The 20,458-nt window shown below is 43.5% G+C and overlaps 1 long non-coding RNA gene across 1 annotated transcript; it reads right to left on the bottom strand.

The window, feature by feature from the left end:
* Positions 1–2,570: 2,570 nt before the first annotated feature.
* On the bottom strand, positions 2,571–15,876 carry LOC108705514. The gene is made up of 4 exons (XR_001933797.2): positions 15,851–15,876; positions 4,465–4,521; positions 4,085–4,163; positions 2,571–2,649 (listed from the first exon to the last, which is right to left on the bottom strand). It is a non-coding gene; the product is annotated as an uncharacterized LOC108705514 (long non-coding RNA).
* Between the last annotated feature and the right edge of the window lie 4,582 nt (positions 15,877–20,458).

The raw sequence follows: 20,458 nt of genomic DNA, 5'->3' as shown, positions 1-20,458 counted from the left end.
GTGGCACCGCTGTCACAGCAAAGAGTCAGTTCTATACACCTACAGATAACATTTTTATGTAATTATTTCTATTAGATATCCTTGTACCACTGATATAGGCTGACTCTGTGATCGGACATCTATACATATAGGTTTATCCTTTAGAATCTTCGTAAAGATTTGCGGTGCTGATGTGAGGCCGAAGAGCAAAGCCCGGAATTACGAATCTGAGGTAACGCTGATGGTTCTCGTGAATCTGTATATGTAAATAAGCATCCTTTATGTCTATTTTGGACATGAATGCATTTGGTTTCAGGGCTTTGATGATTGATGGAAGAGACTCCATATTAAATCTTTCGTACCTCACAAATCTGTTTAGAGGACGTAAGTTGAGAACTGGTCGATATCCTCCATCTTTCTTTGCAACTAAGAAGAGATTCCAATAGAATGTTGAGAAGTGGTGTTCCTTGGGAACTGTAGTTATGACATTTTTTTGTAATAACTCCTGAATAATGAGAAGCAGGACCTTTCTTTTTTCTAGTTGGGATGGCAGATTGTAAGGCGTGAACCTGTGATGTGGGTGCTTCACCCAAAATGGGATTCTGTATCCGTAAGTAATGATGTTGATGACCCAGGGGTCTGATAGGGAGTTCTGCCAAATTTCTGCAAAAATTTGTAATCTGCCTCCCACTTGTTCTGTATGTGTGGGAACGGAGGCATAGTCAGGAGTTCTGACTCTTTGCCTGTCCAGTTTTCCTGGAAAACTTAGATTGGGGCTGCCATGAAGGCCTGTAACGCTTGTTGGTTTGCCCTTGGTTCTGTGGCCTTGAAGATCTTGGCTGTCTATTATCAGATTGCCATAGTTTGCGGTGGTAATTGACCTTGACCTTCTACCTTGCGGGAGGAATGCACCTTTACCACCTGTGACATCTGCTATAATTTGCTTCAATTCTGAGCCAAACAGCTGGTTTCCTGAGAACTTTAATGCTGATAGCCTGTGTTTAGAAGCAGAGTCCCATGACCACAGCCAAAGTGCTCTGCACTACTACTGATGATGCAGTAGCTCTAGCCGCGAGCTTTGTTATATCAAGTGCTGCCTCACCCAGGAAGGAGAGGGCTGTTCTGACTTTTGCTACTCCTTCTATAAATGTATATGGGTCAGTCGATGCTGACTGGGACAGTTTTTGACACCAGTACTGAGCTGCCTTTGCAACAGTAGCTGCAGCTGCTGCTGGCCTTAAAATGACTGCTGCGCTCTGAAAATCTTTTTTGAGAGCAGAGTCCATTTTTCTATCCATCGGTTCTTTCAATGATCCTGCATCTTCTGCCGGTAGCATAGTATTGAGGGACAATCTCACTATTGGAGGGTCCACCTTTGGAATTTTATCCCATATTTTAAATTCTTCTTGGACTGGATAGGTATTGAAGAATTTTTGTGGCATATTACTTTTCATCTCAGATGAAGATCGGATAGCGATAAATCTTCAGATGAAGAGTATGATTTTGAGAATGCTGGAGAATTAGGGGCAGAGACTGGTAGCTCTCCTTCTGAAGTACAGAGAAATAGCAGTTTCACAGTAATTTGTGTTAAACTGCCCAGATGCTGTTTTTCCCAGTGTTTAGAAATGAGCTGCAGCGTGAAGAATGTCATACTTTATCAACGTGAGCACACCAGACTCTATTCCTCCTTCTTTTTATGTGAAAACATCTATTTTCCAAGCATAGTTGCACATTAAAAAGCCTTCCCTTATTGACTATGGCAGGAGTAACCCAGTGCTTCCTCTTATGTCTGCTTTCTGTTTTACAGTTCGCCATCATGTAGGGTTCTTTGGTGGGCACATTTCCTAATTCTTGGTGATGATTATTATATGGACGACTAGCCAAATTCTTGAAGCAAAACTACGCCCCAATAGGTATATGTGGGGAAGGGCATCTCTGCAGCTTCATTTCTATTGTATTATTCTCTACCATACAAAATGCCCTTCCTGTTATCATTCTGTGTATGTGGGCAGTAATCATCAGTGCATATACCTTTAAGAAAAAAAAAGTGTGTTAGTGACTATATTCCAGTCCTTTGTCCTGCTCATTGTCACTTGTATTAAAAGAAAACTAAATTGTTTGTTAGTGATGAATTGTAAATGCAAATTAAAAATTTTTATGTGTATATAGAACACAGAGACCATCTTGGGTTACTATACACACTATCCCACAGTGTCTTCTCATAAAACCATGTTCCCCAATGATGAATATTATTTCACAGTTGCAGCCACTATCCCTGAGGCTCTCTTGCCTTACTACAAACACTAACCCACAGTTACAGTCACTACCTCGAAGACAATCTTGCCTTACTATACACACTAACCCACAGTTACAGTCACTACCCTGAAAAACATCTTACCTCAATATCCACTCTATACCACAGTTACAGTCACTACCCTGTAGAACATTGTGCCATATACACACTGGTGGGCAGGAGTGTGTGTGGTTGTGTAATCTCACCCCTCCACCCCCTCATGTACCTACCCTCTCACTCACACAACCACACACACTCCTGCCTGCGAGAAAAAAAAGCACATTTTGTGATTTACTTACCTTGCGTCTCCTACATGCAGTGAAAACATTGATCAGTAGACGTTGTCTCAGCCCCTGACACACTTGCAATAGATTGCCCTGGGAGAGCAAATAAGAAAATGAGAAGAAAAAACAGATCTGTTTCCTCTATAACGTTAAAATCCACATCCCGCTGCTTTTATTTTCTTTAAAGGGGTTGTTCACCTATAAGTTAACTTTTAGTATGTTATAGAATGCTCAGTTTTAAACAACTATTCAATTGTCCTTCAATATTTATTTTTTCTAGTTTTTGAATTATTTGCCTTCTTCTTCTGACTCTTTCCAGCTTTCTAATGGGGGGTCACTGACCCCATCTTAAAAACATATGCTCTAGAAGGCTACAAATGTATTGTTATTGCTACTTTTTATTACTCATCTTTCTATTCAGGACTCTCCTATTCATATTCCAGTCTCTTATTCAAATCAATGCATGGTTGTTAGGATAATTTGGTCCCTAGCAACCAGATTGCGGAAATTTCAAACTGGAGAGCTGCCGATTAAAACTGCGCCACATCTCACGTTTCATACATGTTTTGCAGACAAATCCACTGATGTCTAAATACTTTCAGAATGAAGCATGTCTGGAAATGGCAATGATCTGATTTTATTTAACTGGAACATCTTTGAAATATATAGAAATATATGGCTCCTTTATCTATACTATTACTTTTTAATAGTTGGGGGAGGGTCAGGTTGAACATGGACAGGGTTTTGACATAATGGGGCATAACTATGTGTAAGCATGGCTTTTATTCACCGGGGCTTCATTTTACTTGACCAGGAAGCCACAATGACCAGTGAGCTTATAATTGGGCCCCTTAGGGGAAGAGGGACCTGCTAATTTAGTAGTATGGAGCCCTAACTTGACTCTCATTTAGGAGTTTATTAAATTTTAATTTCATGAACCAATGTATTTTTTAAGCCTTGATGATCATGTATGAAACATACATAGTAAATTAATAAAGTTGGAGGAAATCTATACACTGGTAAAAACCAGTATGAATAAGGGAACAATGGGCACAATCTGTTTTCCTATATACGTCCAACCAATCATATAGACAATTTGCGTGGCTGATTCAGGAACTATTTAAAACGTAAATAAAAATAAATTATGTTATATTCATCTTCAGACAGAAGGAGATAAATGTAATGGTCAGGGCCACCATCAGAAATCACAGGGCCATATACAAAATTGACTGGGCCCACCTACCCCCACACCACACTAAAAAGGCCACAGACATAAGTGCTAAAACAGTAATGTGGTGTGTTTTACCTGCAGCCACAAGAGGTCTTCAGTTGATGTGAAAACAAGGTAAAAACCCATTGGTGGTCAGGGCGCCCCTCCCCCAATAGAAAAAAAACCATTGCTAGCCAGTGTTCCCCAAAGTAAGAAAAACATCGGTGAATAGGGCCCCAAAACACGGGTGGTTACGAGTTAAAAAAAACAAACAACGGTGGCCAGGAGTTTGAAAAAATGGTGTTTGATGGCACTTACCTCCGGTCTTTTTCCTCCTTGGCAATTTTTTCATTCTCCTCGTGCCCTTCCTAAAACTTGAAATCCACCACCGGGATATCTGTAAATAAATCAAAACAGAACCAAAATAAAAAATATTAAACTAAAGCAGATACACATAGACAAATAAGTAAAGTAGAAAACAAATTTACAATAATATATCGCCATTCAATGAGGCAGGTATTGTACTAATATGTTTGTTCTTGCACCACAGTAATACTGAAAAGTCAGGCATCTCCCTGAGAAACAACAAAGGAAGATTGTCTGGGATCAAATAGTGAAGTGTTCGTATATATTCTAAAATATTCTAAAAAGGAATGACTAACACACCACATAAAACCCCAAAGTATTTAAGTACTAACCGGCTCCCTTGCACTGATCAGTTCCGGACTGTGCCGCGCCTCAATTCATTCCATAAACTGCAGGGAAAAAAGTGAACACAAGATGGCGCTAGAGCAAAGGTTCCATAAAATCACATCATTCAGGAGTAAAGGGATATGGACATCAGATGGCGCTGAAGTGACAGTTAAGTAAAGAATGGGGCTACAGCTTTTAAAAGGATAACATAAAACATTAGTGAATAATAGTGAGCAACTACAAGATATAGAAGGGTGAAATTATTCTGTAATTCAGTCAGTTAACATTCAATACTTCAATCACATGTGAAAAGTACCAAAAAAATCTTTAGGCGTAATTGCTCAATGGAGTTTATTAGTCACAGCGGTGGGTACAAGATTATGCGGCATCATCAGCCATGGGATTAGAGGAGATTTCTTTAGTGACTCCATCCCCTTGCATCAGTTTAGGGGTAAGGGAGGTGAGTTAAATCCAGTGATCAGCATCAAACCCCTGCCTTACATAATCTCACTACTTTAGAAGAGGCACATTACACAAGATCTGTCCCATAATACGTCCTATACATCACTTAATTATTGCTCTCGACTTGACCCATTTCAGTTACAACACTGTATATCAAGTCACTAGTAAAAATGTGCAACTTGTATACCCTGTTAACACAAGGGAAGCAGCAAGAGTGGAACCATACCTCCAAAATGTCCCGTTTTCAGCAGGACAGTCCCTCTTTTAAAAGCTCAACCCGCAGGCACAGATTTGTACTGGTAAGTCCCGATTTTCTCTGCACTGAACAGCTAAAAAATAAAAGATACAAGTTTCTAACTTCATTGGCTTTTGGCAGAGGGCCCAGAACAGGCATGAGGTGCAGATAAGATACTTTGTAACAATTTGGAGAAAAGCAATTAAGAAATTCTAACAATTTAAATAAGGAGGCTCCTTAGAAAATGTTAGACTCACAGCTTAAAGGCAGTTCGCCTTCATTAGCAAAACTGTAATAACTGGGGAAAAAACACAGAAATATGTTCAAACTTCCGTAACCTGCCAAATTTTGATAAAATGAACATTGTAATTAGGGGGTGGCCAAAAAATGGGTGTGGTCAAAAAAAAATTGCCGCGCTTGGCACACATTTTTTTTGTCCCTCTTTTTATTACCAAAATGTTGGGAGGTATGTGGAGAAGAACATGCCTGAGAACATCTTGCCTTACTACACACACTATCCCATCGTTATACTCACTACCAATAAGGTCATCTTGACTTACTATACACCCTATCCCACAGTTACAGTCTATATCGTTCCACTGACACGATCTTGTCTCACTATACACACTATGTCACTGTTACAGTCTCTACCCTGCAGAACATTGTGCCATACAGGCCCAGATTTGTGACAAAGACCTAGGGTGGCAGAATTTTAGGGGGGCGGCATGCTGCCCAACCACACCCGCATTGGTCCCTAAGCACTGAGGATTCACAGGAGATACAACAGTTTTTAAAATTTCCTGTGCCCCAATCCCCAGTTTTTAAAATTCCCTGTCCACCAATATTCCCAGAACTCTGGAACCCAATGCTAAAAATTTGCCCATTTTCAGAAAGGAAGATGAGAGAATAGGGTGGATGAACGTCAGTGGGCCTAGGGGTGCTAGCCCTAGTAAATCCGGCCCTGGTGGCATATACACATTATCCCACAGTTACAAATTCTACCCCTCATCTTTTTTTTCATTATAGCTTTATGGAGAATTCAAGGAAAGAGAAGTTGGAAGAGAAAGAATGAGAGAGGAAACATAGAAAATTGAATCACAGGAGGAGAGAGAAGAAAGGGTGACAGCAAATGAGGAAAAAAGGAGGATGGGGCATTTCTGTCATATTTCTGTCAAGTCAAAGCAATTGATTTAACCCTTTCACCCTCAGAAAGACCTTCAGTACCCAGCAGATGTATTTGGACTCCAGACTAATGTCTCACCTCTCCCTGTACACTACTTCTGTGCACCTCTGAAGACTGAATCTTTCAAAGAAGAGGAGTAAATTACTTCCCCAGTCTGACCCGCACCCAACTTAAACCCACAGCAGTCGCCCACATTTCAACCCAAACTCCCCAACATGTGGGTTTGAGGTCAACCAACACATCACTACAGGGGAAGAGTCAAATATGTTTTGGTATAACATGGGGGCAGCCGTGTGTTTTAGGTGTAGGTTATTTGGTGCAGTATAACTTGATGGCAAATGAAGGAAAGAAACCTTTATACACACATTACCATTAGAAGAAAGGAGGTTCTGCCTAAATATTCGGAAAGGGGTTTGTTATACAGTGAGAGCTGTGAAGATGTGGAATTGTCTCCCTGAATCAGTTGTACTGGCTGATACATTAGATAGCTTTAAGAAGGGGTTGGATGGTGTTTAGCAAGTGAGGGAATAAAGGATTATGGGAGATAGCTCATAGTACAAGTTGACCCGAGGACTGGTCCCATTGCCATTTTGGAGTCAGGAAGGAATTTTTGCCCCTCTGAGGCAAATTGGAGAGGCTTCAAATGGGGTATTTTGACTTCCTTTGTATCAACTAGCAGTTAGGCAGGTTAAAATAGAGTTAACAGTTTGAACTTTATGGAAGTGTCTTTTTTCAACCTAACTTACTATGTTACACTTATTATAAATACAATAATGCACGTGGGGCTGCAGGAAAGCTGCAATTGCCCCATTATCTGTGTTGTTTCACCTGCAATTTCTTAAGAAATCAGCGGTTCTATGATCCGGAAGTCATCTCAACTGACATGTTCTTAGATGTAACACTCACTGCTGAGTTCTAAACTGTCTCTGGAAGCAATATCAGCACAAAACAAACATGAAGAACACAGAACCGGCACACGGAATTGCTCTTCCATGAGCAATGGTAACTTTTAGTAGGATATAGAATCAGGGCCGGATTTAAATAGTGGGCGCCCCTAGGTCCCCTCCCCTTTATTCGTGCAAATTTTCATCATGGACTGGAGAAATGGGGATTGGCGCATTGGGAATTAAAAAAAATTATTGTATCTTGTGCGAATTTCCAGTGTTTTTTGAACTAATGTGGGTGTGGTTGGGCAGCATGCCGCCCCCTAAAATCCTGCCACCCTAGGCCCGGGCCTTAGTGGCCTTTCCACAAATCCGGGCCTGTATAGAATGGCCAATTGTAAGCAAATTTTCAATTGGTCTTCAATGTTTATTTTTTATAGTTATTTGCCTTTTTCTTCTGAATCTTTCCAACTTTTAAATGGGCGTTGCTGACCCCATTTTAAAAGCAAATACTGTGTAAGGCTACAAATGTATTGTTATTGCTACTTTTTATTACTCATCTTTCTATTCAGGCCTCTCCTATTCTTATTTAAATCAGTGAATGGTTGCTAGGGGAATTTAAACCTTAGCAACCAGATTACTGAAACTGGAGACCTGCTGAATAAAAAGCTAAATAACAAAAAACGTTAAATAATAAAAAATGAAAACCAATTGCAAATTGTCTCGGAATATCCCTCTCTACATTATACTAAAAGTTAATTTTAACTTTAAAGCTTCACATTTGCAACATCTTAGCTCCCACATATCATTAGGTACCAAGACAAAATGCCCTAAATATAGGGGGGCGTGGCTAGCCATGGTTTAGAAAAGACATGTTTCCTCTGTTTTAACAGGCCTTTCAAGTCCCGAAAAAATAGCCATAAGGAGCATTCAGAACCCAGATCAGGCTAGACTAATTGGAGACAAGATGGGGAAAAGAAAACCGAAGGACCGGACCTGCACCATGTCGCCCTTTCTTCAGAAATCAGCACAAACTGAAAGGTCTGTCTCTTTTCAAGATAGCTGGCGAAGCGGCAGGCTGGATCCCTGAGTGGATAAAGGGGCGTGTAGGCGGGTTCCCTGCGTGGGTAATGGGGCGGGTGGGTTTTCTGCATGGTTAAAGAGGCGGGTTCCCTACATGGGTAAAGGGGTGGGCGGGTTCCCTGCATGGGTAAAGGGACGGGCATGTTGCCAGCGTGGATAAAGAGCCGGGTTCCCTGTGTGGGTAAAGGGGCAGACGGGTTCCATGTGTGGGTAAAGGGGCGGGTTCCCTGCGTGGTTAAAGGAGCAGGTATCCTGCATGGGTAAGGGGTTGGGCGGGCTCCATGCATAAGTAAAGGGGTGGGCGGGTTCCATGCATGGGTAAAGGGGTGGGCGGGTTCCCTGCGTGGGTAAAGGGGCTTGCGGGTTCTCTACGTGGGTAAAGGGGTGTACGGGTTCCCTGCATGGGTAAAGGGGCAGGCGGGTTCCTTGAGTGGGTAAAGAGGCTGGCGGGTTCCCTACGTTGGTAAAGGGGCGGGTGGATTTCGTGCATGGGTAAAGGTGTGGGCGGGTTCCCTGTGTGGGTAACGAGGTAGGCTAGTAGGCGGGTTCCCTACATGGGTAAAGGGGCAGACAGGGTCGTTGCATAAAGGGGTGGGCGGGTTCCCTGTGTGGGTAAAGGAGCAGGTTGCCTGCATGGGTAAAGGGGCAGGCGGGTTCCCTGCGTGGGTAAAGGGGCAGAAAGGATCCCTGAGTGGATAAAGGCGCAGGCAGGCGGGTTCCCTTTGTGGGTAATGGGGCGGGTGGGTTTTCTGCATGGGTAAAGAGCCAGGCGGGTTCCCTGCGTGGGTAAAGGGGCAGGTATCCTGCATTGGTAAAGGGGTGGGCAGGTTCCATGCATAGGTAAAGGGGTGGGCGGGTTCCATGCATGGGTAAAAGGGTGGGCGGGTTCCCTGTGTGGGTAAAGGGGTGGGCGGGTTCCCTGCGTGGGTAAAGGGGCTTGTTAGTTCTCTGCGTGGGTAAAGGGGTGGGCGGGTGTACGGGCTCCCTGTGTGGGTAAAGGGCTTGGCGGGTTTGCCGCATGGGTAAAGGGGCAGGCGGATTCCTTGTGTGGGTAAAGAGGCTGGCAGGTTCCCTACGTTGGTAAAGGGGCGGGTGGATTTCGTGCATGGGTAAAGGTGTGGGCGGGTTCCCTGCGTGGGTAAAGGGGTGGGCGGGCTCCATGCATGTGTAAAGGGATGGGCATGTTGCCAGCGTGGGTAAAGAGGTGGGTTCCCTGTGTGGGTAAAGAGGCAGGTTCCATGCGTGGGTAAAGTGGTGGGTGGGTTCCCTGTGTGGGTAAAGGGGCGGGGAGTTTCCTACATGAGTAAAAGGGTTCCATGCTTGGGTAAAGGGACGCGCATGTTACCAGCATGGGTAAAGGGACGCGCATGTTACCAGCATGGGTAAAGAGGCGGGTTCCATGTGTGGGTAAAGGGGCGGGTTCCCTGTGTGGGTAAAGGGGCGGGGCAGGATCCCTGTGTGGGTAAAGGGGCAGGTGGGTTTCCTATGTAAAGGGGAAGGCGGGTTCCATGCATGGGTAAAGGGACGGGCATGTTGCCAGCGTGGGTAAAGAGGCGGGTTCCCTCCGTGGGTAAAGAGGCAAGTTCCACACATGAGTAAAAGGGCGGGCAAGCTCCCTGCGTTGGTAAAGGGGCGGGTTCCATGTGGGTAAAGGGGCGGGTGGGTTGCCTGCATGGGTAAAGGGGTGGGCGGACTGCCTGCGTGGGTAAAAGGGCGGGCTCCATGCGTGGGTAAAGGGGTGCACTGGTTACCAGCGTGAGTAAAGAGGTGCACGCGTTGCCTGCGTGGGCGGGTTGCGTGCATGGGTAAAGGGGCGGGTCGCCTGCGTGGGCAAAGGGGCTCGTGCGTTCCCTGCATAGGTAAAGGGGCAGGCGGGCAGGTTCCCTGTGTAGGTAATGGGGCAGGCGAGTGGGTTCCCTTTTTGGGTAAAAAGGCGGGTGGGCTCAATGCGTGGGTAAAGGGGCGGACGGGTTCCCTGCATGGGTAAAGGGTCAGAACAGCCTCTTTATTAGAGAGAGAATAGGTGCTCGCTGTGTTTTACTCCTGTGGGATTGTCTCCCCTAAGGGGCAAGATGTTTACTACAAGTGACACACGGGTGCTACTGTGTATTATTGGCACCCGGTGTTCTGGGTCATTATAATTATATCTTCATAATCATTATTAATATAATTATGGGGAAAAAGATGCCTGATGTTGGGTTGCCCCTTACCTGCCCTTATGTTGGGGAGAAGGAGCACAGCTTACAAGCAGGCATCAAGGAGGGAGGGCAGATGCAGCCCACAAAAAGGCAAGGAGGAAAAAAATCCGTTATACCCTCCCTCATTGCATAACAGCCACCAGTGGGAATTATCTGCTGAGTGGCGCCTATGACAACACAGCCAAAGTGTGGACACACCCTCTGTGGGGGCCAATAATGACTCTCGCTGGCCACAAAGGGAAAGTCACAGGATTGAACATTTCATGGAACGGAGAACTAATCACCACCTGTTCCTTCGACAGAAACTTCAAGCTGTTGGCCTAATATAACCCCCCTTAGTGACTCTTCAGGGTGTGTAGATAATTGAAATAGATGTTTCTAAATCCTGGCTGCCAGGTGTGTGGCCCTCTTGCTACAACTCCCATATCCTCAAGTTGTTAAACTACAACTCCCTTATCCTCCCGACACTGAAAGGCCACATGCCCAGTACCTCTAATACCAGAACTGTTGGCGCTTTCCTCTTCTCCTGTACCTGGTGGCATCTCATCCCTGCCCCCACTCTGCCCACCATGCCCATTACATTCTATTGCTCAGGTTTCCCAGGGTCAAGAAAAAACTCACCAGTTATTGGACAGTGGGTGCCTGCGGGTGTTTCTATTCATTGCACAAATACAATTAGTCAAATCGGAATCTTCTCAAGTTCTGTGTGCCAGAGGTGCGGAGAGTTGGGCAGAAAACACACACAATGGGCATCATGTGCTGCTTAACAACTGCTGCCTTGTGTTTATTGTAAAGGAGAACAACCCTGTCGGCCAATCAGAATGCAACTTCTATGTGGGTAAAGGGGTGGGCGGGCGGGTTCCCTGTGTGGATAAAACACATTTGCTATAGTAGGTACATATCTAACATGTGACTTATGGTACATATACTGCAATAACTAATGCAGCCATTGAGGGAAGCTTACACTGTCTTTTCCATTCAGTACCATGGACAGCACTCTGTGGCTGCAGCTCCTATTGATTGACACACTGGTTGGTGGCACCGCTGTCACAGCAAAGAGTCAGTTCTATACACCTACAGATAACATTTTTATAACATTATTCCTATTAGATATCCTTGTACCACTGATATAGGCTGACTCTGTGGTCGGACATCTATACGTATAGGTTTATCTAAGTATGTGGCATATGGGGCCCCAAAATGAAGACACCCCATTTGAGCTATCAGTTCTGTAATTCCAGATACTGCAAAATCAACACATTTACAGATTTCTTTTGAGGGGCAAAGGTAGAAAAGGCTACTTAAACCCCAAAAAAACATATATTTTTGGAAGGTACACATTCCACTGAATCCCAATAACTGTAGATATGCTTGTCTTTCTACTCCAAAGCATCAAGCCGTAAACCTTTCCTAAGTTTTTATATTTGGTTACATTTCCAAAAATCCCCTCAAAGTTTTCACCTTGAAGTATCTTATCTTTCAAATACTATTAGTTACCAAGATAAAAAAAAATCTTAAATACTAGCACAGAGAGCACATTTACCCTGGAACCCTCCATCAACATTGTGGACCTCCTCCTTGACTCCCTCTGACACTGTCTGTCAAATAAATGCATATCTGGCTGCTGTCTATCTGCTGTATAGTATAATAAAAAAATATTCTCAACCCTTATCTATGAATTACTTCTATAGCCCACTACCAGAAATTGTCTTATTGGGCAAAGCCTGAGCATGTTCTGTACCAACAAAATAGAAGATTTAAGAGAATAGCACAATACCATGTATGTTGCAGGTGGGGAGCTTACCCCTTTTATTTAAAGTGACCACCTGTGCATCAATGTGGTCACTTTAAATAAAAGGGGTAAGCTCCCCACCTGCAACATACATGGTGTTGTGCTATTCTCTTAAATCTTCTACATTGTACTGACAAGTGCCGACCGTCTAGAGAGATCTGCACCACCAGGGCAGGAAGCATTGTGGAAAAGGTGAGAGGTGCGCTTCATCTACACACAGAACCTGTACCAACAAAAGCCATAATACTTACCATGAGAGTGTCCTGAGAAATGTCTTGTCTTCTTCTGTATTATGATCTTAATTCCATCCCTTCTGCTTTCTATCTTTTCTTCTGCTTCTTACTGGCATTTTCCTGATAAAGACAAATGAAAATTGTTAATAAAAAAACCCAGGGTTTTTTTGGGGCTACTTAAGATTTCCAAATCTACCATAATTAATGTGTAATCCCACAAAATCAATAACATTGAATAAAACCACCATGCTTACGCAGCCCTAATGCTAAGGGGACCTGTCACCACATTCCCCTCTAAAGGGCTGAGCAGTGACTATAAGAAAACTAATCCTATGCTAACCAGGCCTCACACTTCCTACTTACTTGGGTCCTGGCTGTGGTTCTCCTGCAAAGTGGCTTCTTCAATAGATGTTCCTCCTCTGATGCACATCTGCCCCTGTGACTTGTCTCCTTTCATATTCTTCTAAACTCCACCCTCTTAGAACCTCCTATGTGTCTCACTATTCCCTCTAGTGGCCAAACACTATATATACAACTAATCTATAATCTAACCCATCTCTACACTGCCATCTAGGGGAAGAAAATGGTAAATACTCTAAAACAGCTTTAACCCTTTCACTCTAAGCCGATATGGTCGATTTGAAATAAAAAAATCATGTTTCACATAATACAATCACACATATCAGACACATAATTTATTTTATGTACGAGACACAGTACATATATTTTGAAAGTTCAATTTCTCCTCAACACGCCAATACCAAATAATATAATTTAATGAATATTTCTCACTTGTATAGATCAAAACTCCAAGCAGTTCACTACTAAAATTCCAAAGCACTGCTGCCCAAAACTCCATAAGTTTGATGCCAAGGCCAAACATTCAACTAACAGTAGGTTTACCCTAGAAAACTACACATTATTAGAAGGAGCAGATTCTGGCAAATAATAAGAACATATATCTATGTACTAGTGATGTGCGGGCCGGCCCGATACCCACGGGTTTACCCTCAGATCTCCCCACCCGCCACTGTCAAATGCCGGCTTCTGACTAAGTCTTTTATAGACGCTGCACATGCTCGGGACGGCGCGGGTCTATAAAAGCAACCCGGAAGTCGGATGCGGTGGGCACGGGGTAAGGGAGGGCGGGTATCTACTATGTACTCCAAACTACAAAGTTGCAATTCTTTTCTAAAATTATAATTTTTGTATAGAAACTAGTGAATTCTTTAAAAATTACCTCAAAGATTCTAGTCTACAGCATCATATATGCCACATATCATTGGTTACCAAGGTAAAACACTCTATGAATGCCAGGATTCCACTGAACAGTTTTATGGCCAATGTGTATGGGTTTATGTAAGTATACTGCATATAGGGGCCTCAAAATGTAGACACCCCATACGAGCAACCTGTAAGTCTACTTACCACCCTGGTGATTTGGGGTATATTTCAACGCATTCCTGCAGGGGAACAGTCGGGTCTTGGTCATCAGTGGTTGCGTGCGTATCTTGACGTGTGCGTGTATGTTCGTGTGTCGCAGTGCGTCGCTGAGCATGTGAATAGACGCTGGGACAATATTTGGACGGCAAGTACACTAACCGGTTGCTAGGTTGTTCCACAAAAACAGCAACAATCGCAGACACCGTCTTGCCTTACTAAAAACTATCACACAGTAACAGCAACAATCCCGGAGATAATCTTGCCTTATTATACACTATCCCACAGTTAAAGCAACCGTCCCTAAGACCATCTTGCTTTACTAAACACTATCCAACAGCAACAATCCTGGAGACCATCTCGCCTTATTATACACTACCCCACAGTCACAGCAATAACCCTGGAGATCATCTTGCGTAACTAAATACTATCCCACAGTAACAGTATCAATCCCTGAGATGATCTTGCCTTACTAAACACACTATCCCACAGATACAGCAACAATCCCAGAGACCATCTTACCTTACTAAACACTATCCAGAAGAAAAAGCAACAATCCCAGAGACCGTCATGTCTTACTAAACACTATCCCACAGTTACAGCAACAATCCTGGAGACCATCTTGCCCTATTATCAGAACAAGGGGAATGCAATGCTGTATTTTGCTAATACCATGTATAGGGAGCGAGGGGTCCAGTCGAGTCTCAATCAGCTGTTTTATTGGGACTCGAGAGGTTGGCATTAGTCTGAGAGACACTAGAGTGATGCCCAACAGCACACTGCCTTTATAGTGGCTCTCATTTGGTAATGTTTTGATTATATTATTATCATAACCATAGTAGGTGTCAGAGTTGTAGTATTGACAAATATTTTAGTGAATACAATTTAGAGAAAGATGGTACGGTGGCAATTACATGTATAAATACCCCCAGAACTCTGAGCAAGATGATACGGTGGCAATTACATGTATAAATACCCCCAGAAGACAGAGAGGAATAATATGGTGGCAATTATATCTTAAATACCCCCAGAACTCAGAGCAACATGGTACGGTGGCAATTACATGTATAAATACCCCCAGAACTCAGAGAAAGATGGTATAGTGGCAATTACATGTATAAATACCCCCAGAACTCAGAGCAAGATGGTACGATGGCAATCACATTTATAAATACCCCAGAACTCAGAGAAAGATGGTACGATCGCAATTACATGTATAAATACCCCCAGAACTCAGAGCAAGATGGTACGATGGCAATTACATGTATAAATACCCCAGAACTCAGAGCAAGATGATACGGTGGCAATTACATGTATAAATACCCCCAGAAGTCATAGGAAAATGACAAAGTGGAAATAACATGTAAAATAACCCCAGCCCCAGATTTCCATTGTGATGCACAATTGACTTAGTAAAATATTAGTAACAGAATCTTACTTTGGAAGCAGCAGGTGAATAAGAAAATAGTGTTTTTTGCTGCTGTCAGCTGCATTCCTTTCCTCTCTGTTTAGCTGAGTGTTCTGTGCAGGGGGGGGGGGAGATCAGGTTACACAGACAGGACCAGCAGAAGTGATGAAGAAAATAAAAAACTTTTTTGGCACAAAGTACGTCAATGTACACACTGGCCAATCAGGGGGCACTCCAGGTTTTACAGCAAATTGAAAGTGCTGCTGTTAAAGCTCCCTAATTGGCCTATTCATGCTGAAGGACCTCCTTAGGTGGCTGTGGAATAGCCTGGGGATTCAGGAGAAGTATTTTCCTGGCGAGGCCCCATCGGGGATCAAGGGCCCTGGTTCACTTGCACCCTGTGCACCCCCGGTAGTTACGCCACTGGGACTAAGTCTGAACATGTTCTGTACGACCAAAGCCATAATACTTACCATGAGAGTGTCCCAGGGAAATGTCTTGTCTTCTTCTGTCTTCTGATCTCAATTCTATCCCTTCTGCTTTATCCGTCTCTTTTCTTCTGCTTCTTACTGGCATATTCCTGATAAAGAGTCAGACAAATGTATGAACATTATCAATTAAAAAAAAAAAAGATAGGGTTTTTTTGGACAAATTACGTTTTTAAACTCTCCTGTCGTTTTTGTACAATTAGGTCAGAAGAGAGAGAGCATGGCCCATAGGTTTGCACCCTCCCACTATATCCATCTGAATTCCCACCATGAAATGAAAGATAAAACTTAACCTTTACTTATAACCGTTAAAATAATGTGACAAAAAAAAATATAAATTAAAAGATTAGGAGAGAAAAGCTAGTCATCATCTTATAGACGCAATACAAAGAGTTAAATTGTGACTAGATTATTGATCTCAGTTAACACAATTCCAATTCCCATTAAGCAATGTGCGATTAAAGGACCAGTAACACTAAAAAATGTTTTATTAAAAAATCAATTCTACCCACACTAATAATAGAACTACCCTGAATAAAGTTTATTAATATTAATGTTTTATTAAAAAAATACTGTTTTAAAACACTGCTTCCTGTATACTCAAAAACGGCGATAGGGCAACTCACTCTGTAGATCTGCGCTCCACATCTTGCCCCTAATCCACCTTCTGCCAAAACCGGAAGCGATGCGACTTTGGCAGCGGCAAGAAATGTGTCAGTTATGTCTGCTATCAAACAACATGTCGTTGTGAAGCTGCTGCCAACCTATTACCCCGTTGTAATCACAACTTGTCACCCGCTGCTCACAGCCTGTCCACCTGACAGACCCCCCCTTCGCACCCGCTCTCCTCCGGCTGGCTCTCTGCAGCTCGGCCACTCTGGGCAGGATAAACCTGGAGGCGAATGTCCAGAACCAGCCCCGGCAGAACACTGAGCAATGAGTGGCGACTTCTGGCAGCCATCCCTCCTGTTGCAGAGCGATCTCCAGTGACAGTGGGGCCAATGCGAACCTGTCAGGCTGCAATCAGCATCCAAATTAGCCTGTGAGCCCTCAGGCGGTCAGTGTTATAGGGATGGAAACCAACACCCACACATCTCTTAGTGTGCTTGCAATTAAGCACCACTGATTCCACCCGCATCATTCATTTATAGTACTAAATGATAAAGCACAGAGGACTTCACCCGCAAAGTGCCCTAGATGTACTTAAAATGATACACTTCCTGGTTCTACCAGCACTGTTCTCTTAATGTGCTTCTCATTCGACACCCCGGAATATAGCCGCTCAGTTTCCTTGGTGTGCGCGTATCACCATATACTGTAGGGGAAAGTTTAAAAGTCTCAGCAGAAGTGAATTCAGACTCTTAGCGTAGTGTAAACCACTCGCTTCCACCCAAACCAACCCTTTCGCCCATTCACCGACCCGCAAGCTAAATGGACCCTCCCTGCCTAATAGTTTAAAAATTTGTATCGCCTGATGTGCCTTTTCACTCGCTTGTGCACAAGCTTTGTCAAAGGCAGGCGGGATCCCTGGGTGGGTAAAGTGACAGGCATGTTGCCAGCGTGTGTAAAGGGGTAGGGGGGGTTCCCTGCGTGGGTAAAGGGGTGGGTGGGTTCCTGGGTGGGTTCCCTGTTCCCTGCGTGGGTAAAGGGGCGGGCGGGTTCCGTGCAAGGGTAAAGGGGTGGGCGGGTTCCCTATGTGCGTAAAAGGGCAGGTGGGTTGCCTGTGTGGGTAAAGGGGCTGGTGGGTTCCCTGTGTGGGTAGAGGGGCAGGCAGGTTCCCTGAATTCTATTACATTCTATTAGAAACACTGCGGGTGTTTCTATTCATTGCACAAACACAATTGGTCAAACCGGAATATTCTCCAGTTCTGTGTGCCAGAGGTGCAGGGAGTTGGGCAGATACAAAAAATACAAACAATGGGCTTCATGTGCTGCGTAATAATCACTGCCTTGTGTTTATAATAAAGGAGAGAGAACAACCTGGTTGGCCAATCAGAATGCGACTTCTGTGCGGGTAAAGCTGTGGGCGGGAGGGTTCAGGTAGGATCCCTGTGTGGCTAAAACACATTTGCTATAATAAGTACATATCTAACATGTGACTTATGGTACATATACTGCAATAACTAATACAGCCATTGAGGGAAGCTTAAACAGCCTTTTCCATTCAGTACCATGGACAGCACTCTGTGGCTGCAGCTCCTATTGATTGACACACTGGTTGGTGGTACCGCTGTCACAGCAAAGAGTCAGTTCTATACACCTACAGATAACATTTTTATAACATTATTCCTATTAGATATCCTTGTACCACTGACTCTGTGGCATATGAGGGCCCCAAAATGAAGACAGTTCTGTCATTCCAGATACTGCAAAATCAACTACAGATTTCTTATGAGGGGCAAAGGTAGAAAAGGGTACATTATCCCCCAAAAACATATACTGTATTTTTGGAAAGTACACATTCTCTTGAATGCCAATTGGGTATGCATGCCTTTCTACTCCAAAGTTGCAAACCTTTCATACATTTTTGGATTTGGTTACATTTCCAAAACTCACCTCAAAGCTTTCACCTTGAAGTATCTTATCTCTCAAATACTATTAGTTACCAAGATAAAAAAAAATCCTAAATGCTAGTGCAGAGAGTGCATTTACCCTGGAACCCTCCGTCAACATTGTGGACCTCCCCCTTGACTCCCTCTGACACTGACACTGCCTATCAAATAAATGCATATCTGGCTGCTGTCTATCTGCTGTATAGTATAATAAAAAAACATTCTCAACCCTTATCTATGAATTACTTCTATAGCCCACTACCAGAAATTGTCTTATTGGGCAAAGCCTGAGCATGTTCTGTACCAACAAAAGCCATAATCCTTACTATGAGAGTGTCCCGGGAAATGTCTCGTCTTCTTCTGTATTATGATCTCAATTCCATCCCTTCTGCTTTATCTGTCTCTTTTCTTCTGCTTCTTACTGGCATTTTCCTGATAAAGACAAACTAATGAAAATTAATTAAAAAAATGATATATTTTTGGGGCTACTTAAGATTTCCATAATTTTCCAAGATTTCTACCATAATTAATGTGCAATCCCACTAAATAAATAACACTGAATAAAACCACCATCCCTACGCAGCCCTAATGCTAAGGGGACCTGTCACCACATTCCCCTCTAAAGGGCTGAGCAGTGACTATAAGAAAACTAATCCTATGCTAACCAGCCCTCACACTTCCTACTTACTTGGGTCCTGGCTGTGGTTCTCCTGCAAAGTGGCTTCTTCAATAGATGTTCCTCCTCTGATGCACATCTGCCCCTGTGACTTGTCTCCTTTCATATTCTTCTAAACTCCACCCTCTTAGAACCTCCTATGTGTCTCACTACTCCCTCTAGTGGCCAAACACTATATATACAGCTAATGTCTAATCTAACTCATCTCTACACTGCCATCTAGGGGAAGAAAATGGTAATTACTGTACAACGGCTTTAACCTTTTCACTGCAGGCCGATATGGCCGATTTGAAATAAAAAAATTATCTTTCACATAATACAATCACATAAATCATACATCATTTATCTTATGTACGAAACACAGTATATTTGGAAAGTTCAATTTCTCCTCAAAACGTCAATACCAAATAAAGGAATTTTGTACTCACCGAAAAATCCTTTTCTAGTAGGCCCGAACTGTCAGTGCAGACGTTGTGGGTTATGTTATCCTTCACCTCTGGAGGCAGGACAGAAACTGTTAACTCACGGCCCCTCCTTCTGGCTATATGTACTTGGCTCCACCTTCACTCCTCAGTTCCTTTGAAAAGCTCAGCCGGTGGAGACATCATAGATAGAAGGAAGAGTAGAGACAACAGACAGAGAGGATAGCGAGAAAGATGTCCCAGTGCCATACTAAAATCAGCCTGGGTGGGACTTACTGCACTGACAGTTCGGGCCTACTAGAAAAGTATTTTTCGGTGAGTACAAAATTCCTTTTTCTCTAGTCGGCCCTCCTGTCAGTGCAGACGTTGTGGGACGTCCAAAAGCTGTCCCTCTATAAGGGTGGGTAGAACTGAAACTGCAGAGCTAAATTTGCCTAAACACTATGCAACCGCAGCCTGGAGAACTTTACGACCAAACACGGCCGATCGAGAAGCAAAAACATGTAACTTGTAAAACTTAATGAAAGTATTAGGAGAAACCCAGGTGGCCGCTTTGCAGATTTGTTCTGCCGTTGCCAGATTCTGAAGTGCCCAAGATGTGCTTTGTGCCCTAGTAGAATGAGCCTTCACTGCAAATGGTCTGGGTATGTGTTGATGGTCATAAGCTAAGTTAATAGCTTCAACTAACCAACGAGCAATAGTTCGCTTGGAGATGGGGAGCCCTTTATGTGACGTATGCGTATGAGACAAACAACTTATCGGATCGTCTATAAGCCGATGACCTCTTAAGGTAAATCCTAATGGCACGCACAACATCCAGAGTATGGAGAAGCTTTTCCCCATCGTTAGCTGGTTGCGGACAAAAGGATGGAAGTACAATGTCCTGATTTAAATGGAAGTCGGACACCACCTTCGGCAGAAACCCTTGTACAGTCCTGAGTAC

This window comes from Xenopus laevis, chromosome 8L (assembly GCF_017654675.1).
Source record: "Xenopus laevis strain J_2021 chromosome 8L, Xenopus_laevis_v10.1, whole genome shotgun sequence".
NCBI lineage: Eukaryota > Metazoa > Chordata > Amphibia > Anura > Pipidae > Xenopus > Xenopus laevis.
This window is presented reverse-complemented; position numbering and strand designations above follow the sequence as displayed.